Source organism: Ambystoma mexicanum, chromosome 8 (genome assembly GCF_040938575.1).
Source record: "Ambystoma mexicanum isolate Mex_15411 chromosome 8, UKY_AmexF1_1, whole genome shotgun sequence".
Taxonomy (NCBI): Eukaryota; Metazoa; Chordata; class Amphibia; order Caudata; family Ambystomatidae; genus Ambystoma; species Ambystoma mexicanum.
In genome coordinates this window covers 757,509,214-757,532,993 of record NC_090929.1, presented here as the reverse complement: position 1 = coordinate 757,532,993, position 23,780 = coordinate 757,509,214, and the positions used below count along the sequence as shown (strand labels likewise).

The window sequence follows — 23,780 nt, the reverse complement described above, 5'->3', positions numbered from 1 at the left end:
AAATAAATGTGCTCCATTGTACATATATGACTCCCAGTAGAATGGCTAAATTCAACAAATACAAACACTCAACCTGGCCTGGTGCCACCAAGATGATGCAGATCTAATCCACATGTTCTGGTATTGTGTAAAAGTGCAAGGATTTTGGTCCTGCATCGAACAAGCTTGCAAAAAGGCGGGTGTTTCTAGATATGAATGGGGCCCAGCGAAATGCCTCCTCAGTACATATCCCAGGAACAGCAAATATAAACATATCATTAAATTCATGGACATAGCTTGCATTCTTGCTAAAGGTCACATTGCTATGTCCTGGAAGTCAGCGGGGGGGCTCACAATACCAACCGTGGTACTGTGAACTTGAAATTTGGAGTGAATCCGAAACTGAGGTGTGGGCTAGATCATTACACTGTTTGGATGAAACCCTTGGGGACTCCTGTGAATCTTGGAAAGTGCCTGTTTTCAATGTGTTTCACCCATCCGATGATAAGCCACCATGAGTACCCAGTTACCTGCTAATTGTGTTTATCATGTGCAAATATAAGTTTCCTGTACCTCCACCCCCCTCTGAATATGACTTCAACTAGTTCTGTTGTCACCCTGTTTCCCACCCTGTAGAGCCCATGATGAAGCACTGCCGCCATTGTAATAACTGAACCATCTCTTCTGGATTAGAGCATAGTTGACATGCCTAAAGCTAATTCCATTCATTGTTTTGTTGTGTTGTTCTTGTTTAACTTTGTTTTATTTTGATGATTTCGGCCTTGTGCTTAACCATGGGCTGTACAATCACTGTCATCTTGTTGCTCCTACCTTTGCATCAGCGCCCTATTCACATGATTACCTCCTCACTCCGACATGGGAGCGAGGCAGTTTGCATTGGAATAGGGCACTCATGCATTATCCGGTGAAGTGGCACAGCGAGTAGAGGGCTTGCTTTGACATCAGTGCAGAGTCTGCCAATGCAGGTTCGAATCCTGGCAAGGCCAAACTCAGCCTTTCATCTTTCCGAGGTCGATAAATGAGTACCACACCATGGGTAATAATAAGCAGTGCTCAGATACTTGAGGGTTTGTAGTGCTATATAAATGCTAAATTATTATGTTTTTCCCTTCCTCATGTATTTCTGTTTGTGTTTGCTAGATGGATTATTCCTGAGTCAATCTTTCTACTGGCTCGATCTCTGGTAACATCGACTGGTGACGATGGCTATGGACAGTGTTGGCGTTCCTTGCATTTCTTCCACAGGGATCGTTGGTGGATTGCTGAAGAGCCACATTCTCAAAAAGAGAAAGGACTGATTTTGAAGGAGGCATTCATACCAATCTGGAATGTGATGTCATGGGGGGATTATGGGAGTTGTGATCCTGGAAGCTGTTTTGTTAACTTTCTTTCTGCTGTGGAGCAAAATAAAAATAAAGGTTTGATGCATAATACTGAGGAAGATGAAGCTCAAAGTATTTTTTGATGAACTTGAAGTTAGAGAACAAACACAGTTGGAAGATACACATCTGAAGGACATCAGAAGTCAAAGCAATTTTATACCTCCAATTACCATTCCATCTGTAGATATTTTTCACAACAGGTCATAAAGGACCTAGAATCAGTTTGCTTCAAGCACAAGGGTCGTAAGAATCTTAAACCACATGAATTGTCATTGATTAAAGATTTATATAGCAATGAAAGCATAATAATCAGACCTGCAGACAAGGGCGGAGCATTGGTAATCCTCAACACAGCTGACTACAATGGCAAATGCAATAGACAGTTATGAGACATAAACACATATGCAACAGTCGATCTGGATCCTACTATGCCTATAAAAAAAACTTGGAGGAATAACTAGTAAAAGCTGAAGAACTTGGTTGGATTAATGACTACACTCACAGATTCCTGACCAATCATCACCCATGTATAGCACATTTCTACACCCTCCCAAAAGTGCATAAGGACCCTCTCAACCCACCTGGGAGGCCCATTGTGGCAGGAATCAACAGCATACTGCAACCATTGGGTAAATACATAGATTATATCCTACAGCCACTTGTTCAAAAAAAACGTACTTACATAAAGGATACCATCCATTTTCTACAACACCTTCAAAGCATCAGGTATGCTGTGAATAACATTCTATTTACAGTTGATGTCGGAAGTCTGTATACTTCGATACCCCATTACTTGGGCATAGCAGCATTTGAATGGTTACTTCTTAGAGAAGGTGATATTCCAGCACAAAAAGAATTCATTTTGGCACTACTGCAATTTATGACGGAGAACTCGTATTTCAGATACAAAAATCAATTCTTTCTGCAGGTGGCAGGCACCTCAATGGGGGCTACCATGGCTCGGTTTATGCGAATACTTTTATGCACAAGTTTGAGATGGACCACGTTCTTACACACCCAGTATGGAAACAACACATGGGCACATGGATTAGCTACATTGACGATATTTTTGGTGTATGGACAGGCTCAGAAAATGAATTACAAGCCTTCTTTGTGTACCTTAACACGGTCGATGAAAGACTACAATTTATTGTTTACTGTTTATTCTTTTGTAATATTAAAATGTTTATAGTACATATTTTTGGTACAATGTTGGGGGAGAAATTGGGATCGAATGATCACATGTTTATTCCATGATTAGAAGTACGTACATTACAATATGATTCGCAAGGGAAGAGCATGTCAGCTTCTCTTCATGTTACCGTGGTAGCCTTCTGCAGTCCTCATGGCGAGGAGTGCTGTTTTCGTCAACGTAAAGTGTGTGCCACGCGTGGATTTGTGTTAGCCGGTGCATACATGCGGGCTTAGTTAGACAAAGGTATTAGATTGCAATCACAAACCAGCTAGGTTTCCATGGAAACATGAAAACAAACCTTGAGACTGAGTCCTGCTCTCTCGTTGCCAAGGGAGGTTGGGACGCAAGGTGCTGACGCATCAGCTACCTGCTGACAATTTGTGACGCCGCAGTAGGTCTCTATGGAAACACTTTAATGCTTCCTTGAGATATGTGTGCACACGTTTAGCTGCGGCGGCTTGGAGTCCCATACAGCCGGCGTAGGCGAGTAACACTATGACCTGAAGGGGGAGAGATAGCCAGACTTGGGATGTCAGCACTCTAACTAGATTCGATATTGCAGTTAATCGAGCACCGCAGGAAATACCTGTGATGTAGCAAGTCGGAGAGCGTAAGGTAAGTAGAGCAATAATGGTAATGGAGGAGGGTGAACTCGGGCAGGAAGCGTTACATTTACAATCTGATTTTTGTATCATGTTGGTTTATAGGGAGAAGACTCAAATCATAAGGTATGGCTCTTATGGAAATATATATTTGTGATATATGCAGAGTACATAACTTAGAAAAATAATAGCAATGGTGTGTCAAACATGCTTACAATGATGTGTTATGTTCTTCTTTTTTTCATAATATGGACAACTATGGACAATGGTATGTATATTGCATTGAAAGTGACATGGTGAGGTGTGATGATTAATGTGGTTACTATGTGATCATAGCCCTGAAGATGGAGTAAAACTCCGAAATGCATTGGCTTGTAGCTACATATGTAATAAAAACGTCCTTTTTTTAAATTGGAGGTTAATTGAATTCATAACACTTCAGTACATAAGGATGTAACAGTAAAGTATGGATAAACTATATGAAAAAGAAAAATGATAAAGAAGGAGATTTGAGATACTCATGAAAAGAACATTTTGCAGCTAAAACTTTTGAGTTTGGTGAGAGCATCAGTAAATACCAGGTGGTTCCACCCAGTTGTTGTTTTTTGCATGATGCATAATACTCACCATTGTGCCCTTAATAGAATCCTGACCCTTCATCACAGGCCAGGAGCAATAAACATTTTCCCGTATTGGAGAATGACCAGGCATGTGCTAGTGTCTTGTGATGAGTTTAATTGGCGTACACCTGCAAATTTGTGTTATGTTATGTTATGTTATGTTATGTTATGTTATGTTATGTTATGTTATGTTATGTTATGTTATGTTATTAGTGCTTATAAAGCGCCAGCAGCCTGTGGGCATCAAGGCGCTGATAACAAACAACATGTATTGGTCACATTTGGAATTAACGGTATGTCTCACAGGGTTCTTCTTTTGCTAAGCGTTAAAGATTACTTGAAGAGGCAAGTCTTCAGGCTCTTCCTAAACGTTTGATAGTTCTTTTCCATCTGTAATTTGGGGGGTAGTTGGTTCCACTGTTGTGCCGCACAAACAGTGAAGGATCTGCCCATGCCTGCTTTGAGCTTGTATCTTGGCACGTTTAGCAGTCCTTTATCCGCTGAGCGTAGTTGTCTCGAGGGGCTATATCTTGTGAATTGTTTTTTGAAGTATAGCGGGGCCTCTCCAAAGATACACCTGTGAATGATTGTCATTGACTTGTAGTTCACTCTGACATCAACTTTTAGCCAATGCAGTGATTTCCTGGCCTCTGTTATATGCTCCCTAGTTTTTATTTTCTTCACTAGACGAACCATGTCATTTTCCAAGACTTGACATCTGGCAATGTCTTTTTTTGTTACTCCCAACAACAGTGCATTTACATAGTCTAGTCTGGATAATACTATTGCTCTAGCTATAGTTGCAGAATGATCCTCCCTCAGATAAGGTCTAATGGCTTTCATGAGTCGTATGTAGTAAGAGTTGTTCTTGTACAAATAATTGACCTGAGCCTCTGAGCTCATCTGGCCATCTACCATCATCCCCGGTGTCTTAACCTTGCACGAGACTTGGATTTTGGCCTCTTTGATAGAGAAGAAATTATACTCCTCTCCCAGTTTGGCTCTGGCTGCACTGGATCCAAAGATCAAAAGCTCTGTCTTTGGCCCTCATTACAACTCAGGCGTTAAGGGTTAACGCCACCGTTAACCCTTAACGCCTGATTCTGATTTTAACGCCTGCTTTTAGCAGGCGTTAAAATCCATGGCGCTAACCTGCCATGGTGCTAATTACGCCACCGTAATTTACGGCGGCGTAATTAGCGCCTTCCCCACTCCCATTATCCCCTATGGGGCAAAAATGGGAATGGGGAAGGGAAAATGGGAAATGGGGATTTACCGCCCCACTCATCTTGGAATGGGGCGGTAAATCCGCCATCCACCATGGTGTAAACAGAGTTTACACCATGGTGGTAAAGTTGGTGCACTTAGCGCCAAGGTTGTAATGACCTCCTTTGTCTTGTTTAAGCACATCCAGTTTTGCTGCATCCACTGGTCTATTATGTGGTAGATTTCTGCTATTTTCGCACTATCTCTTGTGTGATCGCCCTCTAGTTCTAATACAAGTTGCATATCATCGGCGTAATTTGTGAAAAAGGCGCTGGCGTCCTCCAACAGATCACAGAGACTGCTCATATATATGTTGAACAACAACAGGGATAGGCTAGCTCCCTGCGGTACACCAACCAAAAATAATTGAAACAGCCTCGGAAAACATTTCCCCCAGTGCACTCTGGCTTGATGCTCCAAAAGAAAGGATATGAGCCAGTGCAAGGCAATCGGGGAAATGAATGACTGTGTTGAATGACTCTTGCAAGTTGAGATGGTTTTATTTAGAAATTCAAAGGGAGTGGTGCAAGGACCCAGACTTGGGGGATACCGGAAGTAGTAGGAAATGGTTTGGACAAAACGACCTGCATTTCAGCAGGGGAGCTCCATTATTGAGGTATGAGGATATCCACTGGAGTGCCAGGCCCTGGATGCTCAGAGAGTGATGTTGTCTTCAGACAGGATAGTGTGACTTACAGGGTCGAAGGCGGCGGACAAGTCAAAAAGAGAGGGAACGGCTGACATATTTTTATCCACCATGGCCTGGAGAGCCTTTCTCATGTGAAAAGTGTGGATTACATGCTGTGTTCTGAGCCAACGATGTTAAGAGATTCCCCTTTTGTCAATGGTCCTTGTAAAAAGTGTCCATTCTTCTAGGATATTGCAAAGAAAGGGTTCAGAGTTCCCTCTGCACTGATAATATGCTCTCACACTTCACTTCAACAAAGTTAGATCAAGATTCATACCTGTGTAGTATACATCGGTTCAGTATAGTTCATATCATCCTCAGATTATGCTCTCCAGATCACATTTTTTAACTCTGTTATTGTATTACATCATATAAGGTTCATATGTGTCCTTTAGCCTTCAGGGCTAAAACACTATCCCAATTGTGAAAAAATGTAATCAGTAAGTATATAGAAAACACAATAGGAAACCAAAACAACCACACAAAATAAAAGTAAAAATCTGATTAATATCATATCTATACAGCAATGGATAATCTCATTGAAAACCAATGCATTTTGGGATATTACCTACAAATGTACATTGAATGGTATGCAACTAAGGTTACAAGGAGATACATTCTATCACTCAGAATAGCAAACAATCTAGCCCAATGCATGAACTTTCAATAATGAATAAAGACAATTACCTGAGTTATTCTTCCAAACAGCGCAGTGTTGATAAATGTGCACTACGATATGATAGGTTATTTTTCTAAGCGCAGACCCAGGGATCGAACCTGTGGTGCTCCTGAATCCACTTGCTTCCAAGCAAGCAAGTTGCCACTGAGCTATCCTCCCAAGACTGTGATGGCCATTAGTAAAATAGGACAAAAAGAAAGAAAAGCAAAATCTTCTGTCAGGTGATGGTAGTGAGTAGTCCCTTGCGGAGGCTCCATATCTTGCTCATGCCCACATGTGCCCATTAAGGGGTGTCATATGGGTGCCCGATTACCTGCAATACTGTGAAACGACTCGCATAAGTGAAAAACTCAAATGCGTGTGGCTGTGCATCTAACATGGTCTCAGCTGACCTGTGACTTCCGAAGTCACAGGCGGTGTGACTTCACACGTGCATGCACGTCGTGATGTCTCGCGTAACGTATTGGATGTTAGTATTCATCACCGCGGTTCAGTAATAGAAACAATAAATGCTTCTCAGGATTCTGCTTTGGCGAGTCCGATGTCAGCATCAATATAATGACCTTAATGCAGTGCAAATGTCCGTGTGCTACCTTGCAAAAAATGTATTACAAAAAATACATGAAATGAATAGAACGTGTTGCTAGGACCAATGTTCCCCCAGTAAAACGTGATCTAACACGGCATGTAGGTGGTGACTTCTATGAGAAAGCTAGAAGTAACCCACTGGAGAGTATGGTTGGTCCCCTGGATATTGATGAATTCATATAGCCTGATATCTTCCAGTAGATCAATGACCTGTGCTGAAGTAGGTGTAGTCATACTGAGAGATGGGTCTGGCCTCTCACAAAAACCTGACAATTAGGCAGGAGATTCAAACAGAAGTATATATCCCCAATCAGTGAGTATCATCCCAATACAGTTGTTGCAACACGCATTGTTCGTAAATAGTTCATGTTAATGATGTTATAGCAACCAGCATTGTTCCTAAATGAGACATATCTATGACTATATTACACGGCCACGGCAGTTGCCGTGTAGTTATGGTTAAGTTGCTGTTTCCATAGGAAGAGCACTTTTTGGGTGGCTTATAACTCCGCTCCCCCTGGATGAATACACACCAAACTTTGCAAAGAAAGTGTATGAGCCACTGTGAATTTATTTGCAAATTTTGGTGATGTTTGGTCTGGGGGGAAAGTTATAGGGAGGTCCCAAAACGTCTTTTTTTCCCATAGACTGAATGGGGGGAAAACTTTGCGCACATCTACAGCCCAAACGGCTAGATGGATTTTCACCAAATTTGCGGCAGGAGCTTGGTCCCGAAAGCGTGCTTTTGTAAATTTGGTGCCAATCCATCCAGTAGTTTTCTTTAAAACCACCAAAAAGTATTTCTGAAAAAATTAGTGATATCTATGTCTGCTCCGCGGACACACTTCCCTGTTCGCTCCGCGGACAAGATACTGATTGGCTAATCCGTAGCGTGATGTTCGCGGACATGTGGCGCGTTCACTGATTGGATGTTGAGTGGCGTGAAGTGCTTCAGATTCTGTTGCTGCGCCTGCCATCTTTCATTCATGTTTTGGTGTACACAGACATCGCCGCTAACGCATATAAAACAACACAACATTGCACTTGTTAACCAAGGCACTGTTTGATGGAAACAGCGGTTCTGCAACTGTATGGGAGTAGCAGTTCTCATACATGCATTCAGATATGTTGTTGCAAAGTCAGAATGTATTTTCATTCGGAGTGAAGGTCACTTGGTTTTCTTTTTTGGTTGCGAGCTGAGTAGGCCCACGCATCGACTGAACCCATAAGGGTCAATTGATTTTTGCCCTTCAGCAAAAGGGAAAATTCAGTAAGAATGCAGGGAGTGCTAGTTTGGAAAAAATACCATTTGATAAGGTTATGTATTCAAAACGACTGTAAAACACATGTAATATCAGTTGAAGAAGATTCTTTGCTGCAAGTACATCGCTGTCTGGGTTTAACGAAGACAATGGAGACAGTAAATATTGTGTAAGTTTACTTTTGACGACTCTACACCGGAACGAGTTTTAATTTTGTATTACCAGAACAATAATTTTGGCATTGTAACTTAGTTACTATCTTTCTGTGTAGTTGTCATTTTTTTTAAACCTATGGAGAATGCAGATTCTCGCCGTTTCTAGGCTATCATTAGGTTCACCCATGTTCAACGCTATTATTTCTTTAAAATGTCATGTATGACCACATTGATTTGTGTATCAGTTTTCATGTTCTTTTTGTCTTTTTTGAAATTGTTTGGTAAAGGTTGGGTATTGATACGTATTTTCTGTTACGTTTTCCGAACAGCTACATTCTGCCGTACTGTGATTGCCATGGATTCCAGATGCCAAGTGATGGATTCTTTGAACACCAGATGCACGTACTCGTGACCGGCTGCCTAACCATCACTGTATTGTGGGACGACCGGCCCAGCCCCATTTCTCCATATGCTGGAGTGGCCATTGGGAATAACATAACATCTTTTACGGTGGTGTAGGCCAAAGTTCATGCCAACGTCTTGGAAATCACTGTGCGACCGAAGCGGTTGCTTTATCGAAAGCGAATACTTTGTGTATGCGAAAAGATCAATGTGTGCCTCACGATTAACATTTTCGATGACGACAGAACAAACAAAGTTACTATTTGATTGAAAATGGGAATAGTCTGATGGTCTCGGAAAGTTTATTGTGAAATTAAAGTACTTTACAAATTCTAAAATTGTTAATGTTTTTCTTTCAAAAACAGTTTATTATTTCAAAATGTAACGTGCTACGTTGTACGTTGCTCCCTTTCTTTTTGACTCGTGACCGGCTGCCTAACCGTCACTGTATTGTGGGACGACCGGCCAAGCCCCATTTCTCCATATGCTGGAGTGGCCATTAGGAGTAACATAACATCTTTTACGGTGGTGTAACCCAAAGTTCATGCCAACGTCTTGGAAATCACTGTGCGACCGAAGCGGTTGCTTTATCGAAAGCGAATACTTTGTGTTGCGAAAAGATCAATGTGTGCCTCACGATTAACATTTTCGATGACGAGCGAACAAACAAAGTTACTATTTGATTGAAAATGGGAATAGTCTGATGGTCTCGGACAGTTTATTGTGAAATTAAAGTACTTTAAAAATTCTAAAATTGTTAATGTTTTCCTTTAAAAAACTGTTTATTATTTCAAAATGTAACGTGCTACGTTGTATGTCGCTGGGTGTTCATTTGCAGGTTCTGTGTCACGGCAGATAGGTGCTTATGGGCGCATTTGGCTATGCTGGAGAGGAACGTCATCCAAAAAAGTGTACAATATCATTAGAGTTGGTTATGTGACGAGATGTGGGAGTGTTTTCGTATTACACAAGTGTTGTAATGCAGTTAAAAAAAAGTAGCGGTATACGTTTATTGACTGAGGGGTAGCCTGCAGCCATGGGGATTAGGCAGAATGTTGGGGTCATGGTATAAGATCATGATCCGCACAATGTGGCTACTGGCCATGCCCAGAAGGGAGAAAAGATAGGATTACAGTGGCCATGTCCACCTGGGACTGGCTTTGTGGTAAAGTTGTTCGACATTACGATACATTTGAAAGGGAGGAAAAAAGTGCTGGTGGTAATATGTTAACAGCGTTTCCTTTTTGCTTTTTGCAGGCTGCCATGGAAAGCAAAGAGGGGCCAAGTATGGAACAACCGCCTTCCCTTTCTATGGTGGCCATCTTGGAAAAGGATTTTACTTTCTATTCCGGGGTGCCACAGGCGTCTCGTGTTAGAACAACAAATCCTCTTTTTCAGTAGCACACGTTACTGCTTTGCAAATCTAGATTGTTAATGGCAAATGTTATTGCATCTATGTCCTGTACTGAGAAATATAAAGTAGATGGAGTGTATGCGATTTTTAAAAAAATAAATTTTTAAACTGTGAAAGGTGGTTCTTAAAGGAACATTTACTTTGTTTACGGATGGCTTTTTTAAAAGTATGTACTGTGTACTACATTGTTAATGGCTGACTACGAATAAGTGTTCGAGCTGTGCAAGGGAAATGTTGAAGGTGGAAGTTCCTACATCAGTAAAATATGTATTTCCATACTGTCCACGAGGCATACATCTTATTGTTAAGTGTGTACGGATTCTCGGACACGTCACCGTGCTATGCGCCAGCATATGGTCATGTGGCATCCTCTGCAAGGTGTGCAATGAAGTCAGATGTTACTTTACATTATGGTTGCGTGCTACTACTACAAACCGATCAACTTTAGAAAAAAATAATGTTGTTAAAGGGATGTTATGATTAAGTTGCGCTACAAAAAAACTATGAAATTCAGTAAAAAAATGTTGTTTGCTTTATCGAAAGCGAATACTTTGTGTATGCGAAAAGATCAATGTGTGCCTCACGATTAACATTTTCGATGACGACAGAACAAACAAAGTTACTATTTGATTGAAAATGGGAATAGTCTGATGGTCTCGGAAAGTTTATTGTGAAATTAAAGTACTTTACAAATTCTAAAATTGTTAATGTTTTTCTTTCAAAAACAGTTTATTATTTCAAAATGTAACGTGCTACGTTGTACGTCGCTCCCTTTCTTTTTGACTCGTGACCGGCTGCCTAACCTGTGGGATGTATTTACCCATGCATCCGAGCCCTACCTCAAAACTGTGCAGTACTGACATGGAAAACCTCATGATGGCCAGAGCTTCCCAGAAAATGCACAGGGAAATGGGTTGCCAAAGGAAAAACAGTAGCGCCGGTTAGCTTCAAAGCGCTTTAAAATCACCATTGGACTACCCGCACAGTAGTCTGAAACCATTGGGAATGGCAATGCTGATTGCCAAATGCAACCTAGAATTGTGGGGAATTCATTTTCTTAAATCCCAAAAAATGGGTGCAGTACCAGTACTCACCACTATCCAAAAGCCGGCAGTTTAAAACCACCCTGTGTTTCTCTGAAGGCAAGCCAAAGTGCCTATTTCAAACATTGCAATATGTGCAAAATATTCACTGAACACCAGCAGACATTTGGTAGAATGGAGTTTTGTGTGCCTACAAAATCTGGGAAATGAAGAGCCCAGAACAATGCTTATAACAAAACTGGCTGAGCTATGGAGTCAGCAGTTTAAGTTGCACTGGATTTAAAGACACTAAAATCGAAAATGTTTAGATGAAATGAGTGACCTATGTTTGGTGTCACATGCCTTTGTAACTGTTTAAATGTCATAGTTTTAAACTTAGAATCAGCATTCTAGCTGCATATGTGAAAATGTTTAGTTTTATTTGAAGGCAGAAACTGGGGAACAAAAAGTGACATTTTATCTGAAACCTGGTTTAAGGAACTGAATTCTGCCTGGCAACTAACCCCATCAGGAGTGAAATTTGAGTCACAGCTGTGTTCCCAGGCCTAGCTGCCCTTTTGCTGCTCACACAAAGGATATGCCATCTATCTGATAATTGAATTACCTGCTCTGCAGGAAAGTGAACAAAGCCCTGTCCTGGCCCAGGCAAAGGTTTTATTGGCAGGAGTCGTAAATGGTCATAAAAAGTGGCTTCCTCCTGAGGAAAGGGGAGGAGCACTGCCTGTGAGAGCAAGCTGGCTTGGCAGAACTGGATTAACCAGAAATTCAATCTTGTGCTGAGGGTAAACCACACCCCTTTGGAGCCAGAACATAACTCTAAAAAGATGAATAACTCATAGAGCGGACATGTGAAAATTTTATAAATGATACCATAATTCTTGTGATTTTTCTGCCCACATTTTAAGAGGTTTTTCGACCCGGTGGCGTGTTCAGAGGGGTTTTAGCGGAAAAGTGGATATAACTCTAAATGTATGCATGTTAAAAATCTGAAACTTCATCAGTTAATGTCCCTACTCCCTGCGCACATGTATGTAAAGTTGGGTCAATGTCAGAAATTGAAAAATCAGTTAAAAAGTGAAATATGTGCCATTTCTGAATGCAAGCTCCCAGGAAGAGCAGAGTTTGAACAGGGGATACCTCCTGTAATGCATGATGGGTGCATATGATTTTAAAACAATATGTACCTCTGCAAATATGTATTTGTTTCAAATCTAGATTTGTGTGTAAGTTGACAGGAGGAGTGGACTTTCTGCAGGCTGTAAAATGACATCACGCTGACTCACAGTTCATTCCCCAATCAAATGATAAATGGAAGTTTGACCAATTAGAAGCTGAGAGAGAGGTAGGGTCAGTGATGCTAGAACACACCCACATTCTAAACACATAAAAGCAGACAGACAGGACAGATAGGGACCTTCAATTCCATTTGCTGCAACGCGCTCTGCCGGAAAAATCCATATTTCAAATTCATCAAACCTCCAGAGAGCCAAACTAGAGACTTCAATCTATCCAGAACTAGAGACCAGACCAGAGGGAGAAAGCAGTGCTGTACCCAGAGAGAAAGCAGTGCTGTGCCCAGAGAGAGACCCGAGCCCAGTCCAAAACCCTGACCAGATCCATGGCGAGGCCCATTTCACTCAAGAGTATAGTGTGAGTACCTAGAAAACTGTGCAGAACCAATCTCTTAGTTAAAATAATATAATTCAATCTATTTAATCTAAGTAGAACTGCCTCCTAACTGTCACCTGTCATTTGTAAAGCTGTCACTTGTCATTTCTAGTCGCAAGCTGCACTTGTCTTTTGGAACTTTAGAATTTCAAATCTGAAAAACGACCTCTATTCAATCGCTCATATCTCCGCAACCGTTTGTGCTAGAGACTTGCAGTAACTTTCATTTGGAAGATGAGATCCTAGGCTTTCCTAGGACCCCAAAACGATAGAGATAGTCCTTGTGGTTCTCCTGTAATAGCGCTCGGCGCATCCGCGAATTTTACCGCGATTTGCAAATTTCTTCACATGTAAAAACTGCTGCTGCTTGCCTTCCATTTGCCAGAAATTCGTTTAACCTGCTAACTATCCCTGCATCATTGCTAGTGTGAGCTGAGCTAATATTAACTAGATACCACTCACCCTGAACCTCTGACAGGGAATTAAAAGCATTTTTAGCATATTTTTAATTCATTGCCAGCACATATCCAAGCAATTTGGGCCTGTGTTTTCAAACTTATGTAGTCTAAGCTTGCTGGATTGAACTGAATTACCGTTGATTGCATTTCTGAGAACTGTGTGCTTCCTTCCATTTCCTTGCCTTGCATCAAGGGGGGGAGGGGATTGCCAGAGAAAAGTGATTACATTGTTTTGTTGAAATCATATTGAGTATTTCTATACTGCATTTCATTCATTCAACCTTGCATCCATTTGAACTCTATAAAGCAATTTGTACCACCTTCTTCTTTTGTTCCTATTCACCTGTGTGCTATCTTATCCATTTCATGTCAACTCATTAGTGATTATAAGAAGTGTGCTAGTGCCAGATTCTCCGTTGTTGATCTTTATCATATCAGATTAAGTGTGCTATTCAATTATTAATTTATTATAAAGTGTCATATATATATCTATTGTTTAAATTATCAAATAAACCTTTTAACTTGCAAAACAGAACTACTTCTTGGCTCAGTGGGGTCAGGGGGATTCCAAGAGAGGGGTGTTATATAGGGGTAGTCATCCAGAACGCATGAACTGGACATAAAGATATATCAATAAGGGTTTTCATTCAGTATTATAGACTAGGCGTTGACTTAGCTGTAGTGTTGAATTGAATCCTCTTACAAATTGGGGGCTCGAGCCGGACGTTTGGGTTAGAATACCACTTGTGCAGCTTAATACAGTGTGCTAACTGACGGGATACATACATCCGGTCGGATCACCACGCTGCATTACGCTGTAAAGCATTCCTCAAAAGGGACACTCCAAGAAAAGTTCTGTTCTGCAAAAATAAAATACTAACTTCCGTAAGTCAGGACAGAGACCAATCTCTAGAATGACGACCTTAGTAGACATGAAAATAGCCAGAGAGCACCTCTTGCATAAGCTATTTGTGAGAGGTGAATGGGCTGAGCAGGGCCAGGATGCCTGGTTGCAGGCTATCACGCGACAGGTCACTGAAACAGGGTCAGACTTATGGAGAGATCAGGGTCCATTACATGTGGCCCTGAGTGAACTATATATGGCTCCTAAGGCCAAAGATGAACACGACAAGATTGCCAGGATAGCAGCATACCTGTACCTATATATGGGAGACATGCAGGATAGATGTGCTGAAAGCCAAAATCTGGCAAATAGGCAACAGATGGTATTAGAGAAGGTCCAATCTGACCTGGTCTCTTCTGAGCAGAGGCTGCAGAGGAGCCAGGAGTCAGAAGATGATAGTAGGCAGCACATCATTAAAATAAAGAAGGATATGGATGTGCTACAACAGGAAAAGGTAGAACAGGATACCAGATTTCTGGCCTTGCAGAAGGAATACCAAGAAGGTTTGGACTCCCTACTGCAAAACCAGAAAAAGCTGGAGCAACAACTGGACTTCAACAGGGTATGTGCTGAGCAGGTAGTCACCCTGCAAGGCCACCTAGATAGAGTGAAGGCAGAGAGCAACAAACTAATTCTGAAAGACCTGGATACCCAGGCAGAGTTTGATCAGGAGCGCCAGAATGCTGGTGCCTTCCAAAGGCAAAGGGACGACCTGGCAGCACAGATGCAGGCTCTTAGTCAGGAAAGAGACGCCTTAGGCCAGGAAATCTGCCATTTAAAAAGGAAAATTGAAGAAAATCACCTGGCCCTCCAGGGGCTGGGTGATCTCCAAAAAGAAAACCAGAACTTGGTAGAGCACACCAGGAGGGTGGAGGATGCTCTAGCAAGAAAAGAGCAGGCCAATAGGGACACAGCTCAGGAGGTAACCCTCCTGCAGCAAAGACTGGCCCAGTGCTCCAGGACCAATCAGGAAACACAGAGGGAAAATGAGGCCCTCTGTCAACACAATGATAGGCTCCAACAACAGGTAGCGATGCAGGAGAGACTGATAGAGTCTAGTAAGGCCTTAACTGAGGAACTGAAGGCACAAATGCAGGCTCTTGCATTGCAACAGGGAGCAGGGGCGGATAGAGATGAGGTCCGCTGGGAAAGAGAGACTCCTGACCATAACCGCAGGAGCCCTAACACCAGGGGCCTTCATCTCCCCCAGTCCCTGGACTCTACCACCCCCATGTCCCCTGGCGCACATGAGCACAGGGCCGCAGGGATGGCAGATTACTATCCAGCTAAGAGTATGGGGCTCATAGGCCAGTACCACTCAGGAATGGAGGGGTGGGCATCCGGGTATGGGCACCCAAGTACAGTACAGTTCAATGGGGAACCCCAGGAGAGTAGGCCCATTAAGGGCATCCTGAAAACCTCTGCCCAGTTAGGTCAGTGGAGGGGGTACCCATCAAATCCTGGCAGCAAGGAGGAATCTGAAGACTCCTCTGAACTGCGCAGGACACAGGAGACCAGGTCCCCACATTCTGCCAGCCATTCCCAGGCTCGCAGAATCCGGGAAAACCTGGAAGAACAGACGGGAACCTCTGGGAGCAGTGCCTCTGAGTCCGAGGAAGAATGGACAAGGGTTACCCGAACCAAAAAGGCCAATAAGGCAAAAAGGGCCTTGCTTAAGGACCCCTTAAAGCAGATTAAGGCGATCAGGAGCGTCATCACGCCTTACCATAAGAACGCTAAGTATTCTGTTTGGGAGCACTTAGAGTTGTTTGAACAAATGATGGAGACTTTCCATTTGAAGGACAGCCAAAGCTGTATTCAATATGTAAAGTGGACCTTCTCCCCGGAATACTCCAGTTTCTTTGCGGGGCTGGAGGACCAAAATCATTTAAGATGGTCCACCTATAAGGCGGCCATCCTGAAACATTTTTCTGTTCACAGAAATCCTCAAGAGGCTCGCAAGGCAGCCTACAATTTGCAATGTGGGGAGGATCAGGCCCCACAAGAATTTGTGCAGGAGTTAAAGCGTGCTTTTGCACAGACCACAAGAAGGGTGCGCACAGATAGTAGAGAGTTCATAAATACGTTTTTCCATGCCTTGCCCAAATACATCATGACCCAGCTCGTGAGGGATTTTCACGAGAAAAGATCCTTAGATTGGGTCATTGAATAGGCTACCCGGATCTATGAGGTGCAGAAACCGGTAGATAGCAAAAGTAATGCCCAGAAAAACCCCAAAGCCAACACCACCCCTGCTGCTGCCAAGGTGGCAGAGGTAAAGGTCACCCCCGTTTTAGATTTGGAGATGGGGGGGCCTAAAAACCTACCTGCACCTAATAATGCTAGGCCCAGAAGGTCCTCGGGCCAGTCACAGACAGGGAGCCAGGGAGGCAGCCCCACAAATGGGGTCCCTCGCTCTCCTGATTATGTAAGTCCCCGTTACAAAGGAAACAGACCCATCCTGGGTTATGTGTGGACTCCTCCAGCCCAAGGGGGGGGATCCAGCCAAGCACCTAACCCAGGGAACTTCCCTCCTAACTTCCCACCGGAGGGCAGAAACTCTCCAAATCCTGGGCAGAACTTTTTCCCCAGGTATCCACCCAACTTTCAGCCCCAAAACCATCCATCCTTCTTTCCCCAATTCCCTGAGCCCAGACCACTGAATCCGGGAGAGGGGAGGCCAAGGGTGGAGGGGTACCCAAATCTTCCCAACCCGGGGTATTACCAGAGGAGGGATAGCTACCCTTCCCGGGATCAGCCCAGGGGAGAAAACAGGGCCCCGTATCAGCCTGAGCGGGTTTCCCAGTTAGAGCGCCAGGTTCAAAACATGGCGCGGGATATGGGTCATATACTGAGGGCGCAGCAGAACCCTCAGATCAGCATGCCGGCGCAGAACGCACCCAACTCTGGACCTGGTGCTCCAGAACAATGACGGGGCAGCACCCCGATAACTCACCGGTTCCCAGGGAGGAGGCACAAGGGGAAGGGGGGTGTAAAGCCTTGGAGGAAGCTTCCTTCCTCACTTGTAAACAGCCCCTGGAAACCCAGGAACCGGAAACAAAATCTCTTGCCCCTGAAAGTCTGCCTCCTAAGGAGCAGAGGGGGGGTAGGAGAAACAAAAGACCCAAACAGACTCAGTTTGAGGAGGAAGTACAGATCTTCCAATTTGAGGGAGAGGGATTCTCAGAAGATCCTGGGAAAAGGATCTTCTCCTTCAGAGAGGGGGGAACTCCTCCCAAAGAAAAATGGGTCCCTAGGGATGCAAATCCAGACTGGGGAGATGTGGAGACTGAGCTACCGCCGCCCACCATCTCATCCCAGAACCAACAGCAAGAAAATCCCCTGGTTCAAACCCATCCTGGTGACTGCCTCCAAAAAGGGGGGGGCGGCCCAGAACCGGAGCCAGGGGGACCCACAATGGCTCTGATCTCCAGTTGCCAAATTTTTCTTTCAGATTCCCAAGGCTCTCCACAGAATTCTGCCCAAATCTCTTCGCTAGCGATGTCCAAAACCAGAAAATTAGCCCACCAGTTGTCCAAAAATGTACATTATCTGTGCCCCCTTGAGGAGAAGGAGGGAAGATATTATGCCCCGGTACAAGTACAGGGGCAGGGTACAATTTTGGCACTGGTGGACACTGGATCTCAAGCTACCCTTCTGTCCAGAAGGGCCTTTGACGAACTGAATGCAGGAAGGGGAGAGAATTACCAAATTCCTCTCACCTCTCTTCCTGGACAACTGCAGAACTTTGACGGGAAGGAAATTCCCGTCGAGGGGACGGCAGATTTGGACATAAAAATTGGGCGACATAAGTTGAAACACCCGGTCATAGTTGTGACCCCAGAGGGCACCCCTTGTTTACTAGGGAATGACCTCCTGAGAAGGTTGTCACCCCTAATAGATTGTGTAAACAAGGTCCTCTGGACCCAGACTAGCCGACCAATAAAATTAAAACAGAGTGTCAACCATGTTAGTTTAAACGGCACATGCCACATGGTTGAACAAAAATCTGACCAAGTAGAATTTCACTTCCAGAACAACCAGATTCCAGACGTGACAGTCATAGCAGTAGGACAACAGACTGGTGATGGGGGGTCCTCTCTATTTCTGAAAATCAACCTTCCTTCCAGTTTAAGGTGGTATTCCACGCTGGAAGGAAACACTCTGAAATTCTATACTAATCCACAATCAGAAACTCCCACTCCTATAGTCCAGAACGATGTGAAATCAGCTCAGAGCCTGGCTGATATTCAGCAAATTGGAGAGCAGTTGTTCATCCCTGTTCAGTTAAATGATGGGAAGGACTCTGTTCTCGCTCGAGTGTGTGTGAACAACGGTAAGAGCTTCATCAGCGAAGCCATGTTCCGCCAACTCCCAAAAGATCCAGCCATTCCCACCTTCAAACTGATAGACAAATGGGAAATGGACCTGGAAGCACCTAATTCCAAACATCTCCTGCCAAGCAGGTGTATGCTCAAAATCTCCATTGGCAACAAGAGCATTGTCCATAATTGTTGGGTCGTGCGAGACGTCCCTGCCGCCTTTTACTTAGGCAGTGACATTCTCAATCGCTTTGCCATTAGTTTGGACCTAATAAACTTCAAAGCTTGGTCCCGATTAGCGGATAATCCCATGGGCTTTGATGATCCAGAAAAAGCATTTAGGTCAGCTCAATTGCTACCTTATGCAGTTGAAATTCAGATTAAAGAGGAAGTCACCATCCCAGAAAGGACCCGACAATTCTCCATGGAAGTGAAAGTTAAAAGGGGACAAGAGTTGAAAAACCCTGATGCTTACATACATCTAAACGCTTCTCTCCAACAGCAAGGGTTGGGGGTAAACCCAACACCATTAGTCAACATAGAACATGACACCATTCCAATAGAGGTGGATAACAGCGACTTAAAGAGTATTACTCTAGCCGCAGGCACCATTATTGGAATGGCGGTTGATGACCGACATTTCTCCATTGATCTTGTAAATGAACTGTTAGGGCCAATCCCCAAGGACTGCGTTGACAGTGACAGTGATGACAATACAACACCAGACAGGATTTTTACCCGGCATGGGGGGAACTTCCTGGTGTACACTTCCTGCCCCTATGGTAAGGAAGATGTGACGTGTGACTTCAGGAGGGATGAGGTGATTTTCCAGGTTCATGAAGGCTGCCTTGCCCACCTGAAGCCTCCGGTCCAAATCAGCACTCTGACCAGGGACTTCTCCACCCAGCTGGAGGAGGCCGCGGAGATAGCCAAACCAGAAGTCTTTCCAGGCTTCAGGCAGATGGTGGAAGAGAGAGTCAACCTAGCTGATGCCTGTGTGACTCTGGAACAAAAGCAAAAGTTGAAACAAGTTTTCTTGGATTTCCAAGATCTCTTTGCGGTAGACTCATATGACTGTGGTCGCACTGACATCCACACAACAACAATCCCCACGGACCCTGGCATGACTCCTGTGTTTGTGAAGCAATATCGCTTGCCTCTCGCATCAATGGAGTCCCTTACTGAAATAATTAAGAACCTTGAGTCCCGGGGAATAATCCGTCCAGTCCACAGCACCTTCAATAATCCGGTGCTGGGAATATTGAAGCCAAACGGCCAGTGGAGACTCTGTGCCGACCTCAGGGAGCTCAACAAACGGGTCCATACTTCCCGATGGCCTCTGCCCTACATTGACCAAGGGCTGGCCCAGATCCAGGGGTCACAGGTATTCACTGCAATAGACCTGACCAATGGATACTGGACTGTGCCTGTCAGTAGGGAGGACCAATACAAGCTGGCTTTTACCTTTGGGGGCCAGCAGTACACATGGACCCGGACTCCCTTCGGATACCTCAACTCCGGCAATGAATTCAACATTTTTCTACACAAGGCCATGCCCGACTTGGGTGCAAGGGGTAACCTGGCTTATGTAGATGATGTCCTCATCAAAAGCTCAACTGTTGAGGAACACATAGCGGAGATCCGTTATGTTCTGACACAGTTGAGGGCCGCCGGAGCAAAACTTTCCTTTCAGAAAGCACAGTGGTGTAAAACCTGTGTTAACTTCTTGGGGCATGAGATTACTCCTCAGGGTCTCTGTCCCCAGGAAAAGAAAGTGGAAGCACTTCAGAAACTGAAAGACCCCACAACTCTGCGGGAACTAAGGAGCCTCCTTGGACTGACTAATTACAGCAGAAAGTTCATTGAGGGCTACGCAGAGATCACCAGACCCCTGATTCATCTCCTGAAGGGGGGGGTCAAGTGGGAATGGGGTCCAGAACAATCCGAGGCAGTAAAACAACTCAAAAGAAGCCTCTCACAAGCGCCTTGCCTAGCTTACCCTGTCAGAAACAAGGAGTTCTTCCTGGAGACAGGGTTCTCTAATACGTGCTTGACGGCAGTATTATACCAAAAGCATGACAAGGTCAATAAAGTAATCTCCTATGCGAGCAAAACTTTATCCTCTGTGGAGGAAAAATTCAACGATTGTGAGAAGGCACTCCTGGCAACGGTGTGGGCATTGAAGAATTACCGCCCGTTTATCCAGGGGGAACACATCATAGTGGAGACTCCACACCAGCCTCTGCAATATCTCCAAAGTGACAGAATCCGGGCCGGAAATGTGAGTAATTCCTGAATTACTTCCTGGATTCTGTCAATGCAAGGCTTTCCTGTGGAGGTCAGATATGGCCAAAACAAGAAGAGTCCCCTCGCGCAAGGTCTGGCTGACTTGCATGATTGTGCCAGAGAAAACTGTCTCGAGGACGAAAGTCTAAAAATAAAGGACAACATGGAGGCATACCTTAATTCCCCACACAAAGTCTTTGAAGAGGACAAGTGTGAGGGAATGCCCACTGTCTATGTGGATGGATGCTCTTACCATGTTGACAACAACGGGGAGAAAGAACTGGTGGCCGGCGTAGGGAATGCATGGGTGAATGAGTCCCCAGAACCCTCCGCTGGATACAAAATTGGTCCCCGAAGTAGTCAGGTGGCAGAATTGATGGCTGTGCATCAGGCCATCCTCACTGCTGTCCAGCATCAACTCCGCGAACTGGTCATAATCACAGATTCGGATTATGTACGGAACGGGTTCGTGGAGCACCTGGTTAATTGGAAAACCAGAGGCATGTTATGTGCTAACAACAAACCCTTGAAACATGGGAAGTTGATCCAAAACATTAATGATCTGGTCACCTCGAATGAGATGACCATCTATTGGAAAAAGATCAAGGGTCATTCCAAAGTAGAGGGACCAGACAAAACTGGAAATGACTTAGCTGATCAGCTGGCCAAAACCGGGGCCATCCAAGGGGATCTAATTGAGATTGAGTCCCTGTTGGGGGAAATCCAGGTCACTGCCATCACTAGGTCCCAGACAAATGCTCACAACGACCTTTCAATTGTACAATGGAGCAAGGAGACCCCTGATGCTGATTTGATTACTGCTCAGAAGGGGGATCCAATTATTGGTAAATTTTACCAACACCTTGAGAACCCTGAGAACTTTCCCCTGACGGATACCGATTACATTGGGAAAGAGGACCTAAGAGTGTTGATGAAATGTCCAAAAATGTTCCGAATCCAAGACGGTTTGCTGGTAAGGAAATCCAAAGCTGGCCACGATCAGTGGGTGGTTCCTACCTCATTCCGAAGCCTGATGTTAAGTCACGCCCATGATGCGGCCACTGCCGGTCACAGGGGGTTTCACACAACATTGGAAATCTTAAGAGAGGTTGCATACTGGCCACACATGGGGCAGGACCTCGACCAATACTTGAAGGGGTGTCTTGTGTGTGCACAATTTCAGCCATCATCCCTCACGCACCGTGCGCCTCTCCAGAAGAGGGGGATGACACTGCCATGGTCAGATTTACAAATCGACTTTGTAGGCCCCGTGGTTCGCTCGGCTAGGGGGAATAAGTACATGTTGACCGTCACATGCTTGTTTACCAAGTGGGTGGAATGTCTCCCAGCCCCAAATTGCAAGGCAGAAACTGCAGCTGCCTTGATGATTAACCACATCTTTTCCCGTTTTGGTCTACCTCAAAGGATTGAGTCAGACAGAGGTAGCCACTTCACCAGTGAAGTAATGACAAAGATGTGGGAGATACTGGGGGTCAAAAGGAAGTTGCATATTGCTTATCGGCCAGCTTCTTCTGGGGCAGTAGAGAGATATAACCGGACAATTGTGAGCATATTAAAGAAGTTTGTGGCAGATTCTGGGCCAAGTTGGGATATCCGATTACCTCTGGTCCTAATGGCCATCAGATCTACCCCTTCATCTGCAACCAAAATGTCACCATTTGAGTTGATGACTGGGCGCAAGATGGTGCTTCCTCAGCATTTGCTCTACAGGACCCAAGAGCAGACACTGATAAATGCCTCCACTACTCATGAGTATGTAGAGAATTTAAGGAAACACCTCCAACATGCTTTTGCTTATGCTCAGCGGAATCTAGAAAGATCAGCTGATAGCATGAAGACCCATTATTACCTGAAAACTTCCAGGAAGGAATATCAGGTGGGAGACCGGGTCTATCTATACAACTTCCAAAGGAACCAGGCCAAGCAGCGCAAATTTTTTTTTTTTTTTTTTAATAATTCTGTTTATTACGTTTTAGGAACATAAACAACAAGACAAACATGAATCAATGGTATACACCAGATCGTGGTAGCAAGGCAGTTTTCAAAAGGCAAAAGGAACCCAGTCGGGTCAGGAACCAGCAGGCATGTGTGGGATAGGTCAGGTAACCAATGTTAACATCTGTACATGTCTGTTTTCAGTGATAGATTTCAGTTAGCGTCCAACCACTTATCCCATATTTTCCCGAATTTGCGGGGGCAGCCTCGTGCATTATAAATCCGGCGCTCCACGGCCGCGCATCTGTCCAGCTCATTGCTCCAGCGGTTCACGGATAGCGGGTCGGCAGAGCCCCAGCTAGCCGCGATCAGTCTTTTGCTTGCCCCCAATGCCAGTGTCAGAAATATTTTCTCATATTTCGACAGGTCCACCTCACCTCGGATTCCCAGCAGTATCATTTTGGGGTCCCTGGGGATTGTTGTCGCCAGGGTGTCTGCGATCTTGTTGATACAGCTCTCCCAGAAGACCTGTAATACTCGGCAGTCCCATAACATATGGTAAAATGTGGCAGGTTCTGTTTTGCACCTGAGGCATGTCCCGTCTTCCAGTCCCCCCCATTTGGCCATGTCAGTGCGTGAATAGTATGTGCGGTGGAGGATCCTCAGTTGTATAAGCCTGGGCTTGGAGTCTATGCCTATTTCTCTAGGGGACATCAATGCCTCTACCCAGTCTTCTGGTTCCATTAGACCTATGTCCTTTTCCCATTTTTCTTTGAGCCCATCCAGCTGCGTCGCCCCAAAGGAGTTGAGAGCTTGATAGAGCGTGGAAGTGACTTTGGTGACAATGTGTTGCGAAAGGATGTTGGTCTCAATGGGAGTATAGGGGGGTA

The 23,780-nt window shown here is 44.4% G+C and overlaps 1 long non-coding RNA gene across 2 annotated transcripts in view; it reads left to right on the top strand.

Moving 5' to 3' along the window:
- LOC138473667 (uncharacterized) overlaps positions 1–1,441 on the top strand; it is a 151,392-nt gene extending 149,951 nt beyond the window's left edge. For both annotated transcript variants that reach the window (XR_011268838.1, XR_011268837.1), the window contains one exon: positions 1,141–1,441. This is a non-coding gene — a long non-coding RNA (uncharacterized lncRNA). The remainder of the gene's footprint in view (positions 1–1,140) is intronic.
- Positions 1,442–23,780: the final 22,339 nt, after the last annotated feature.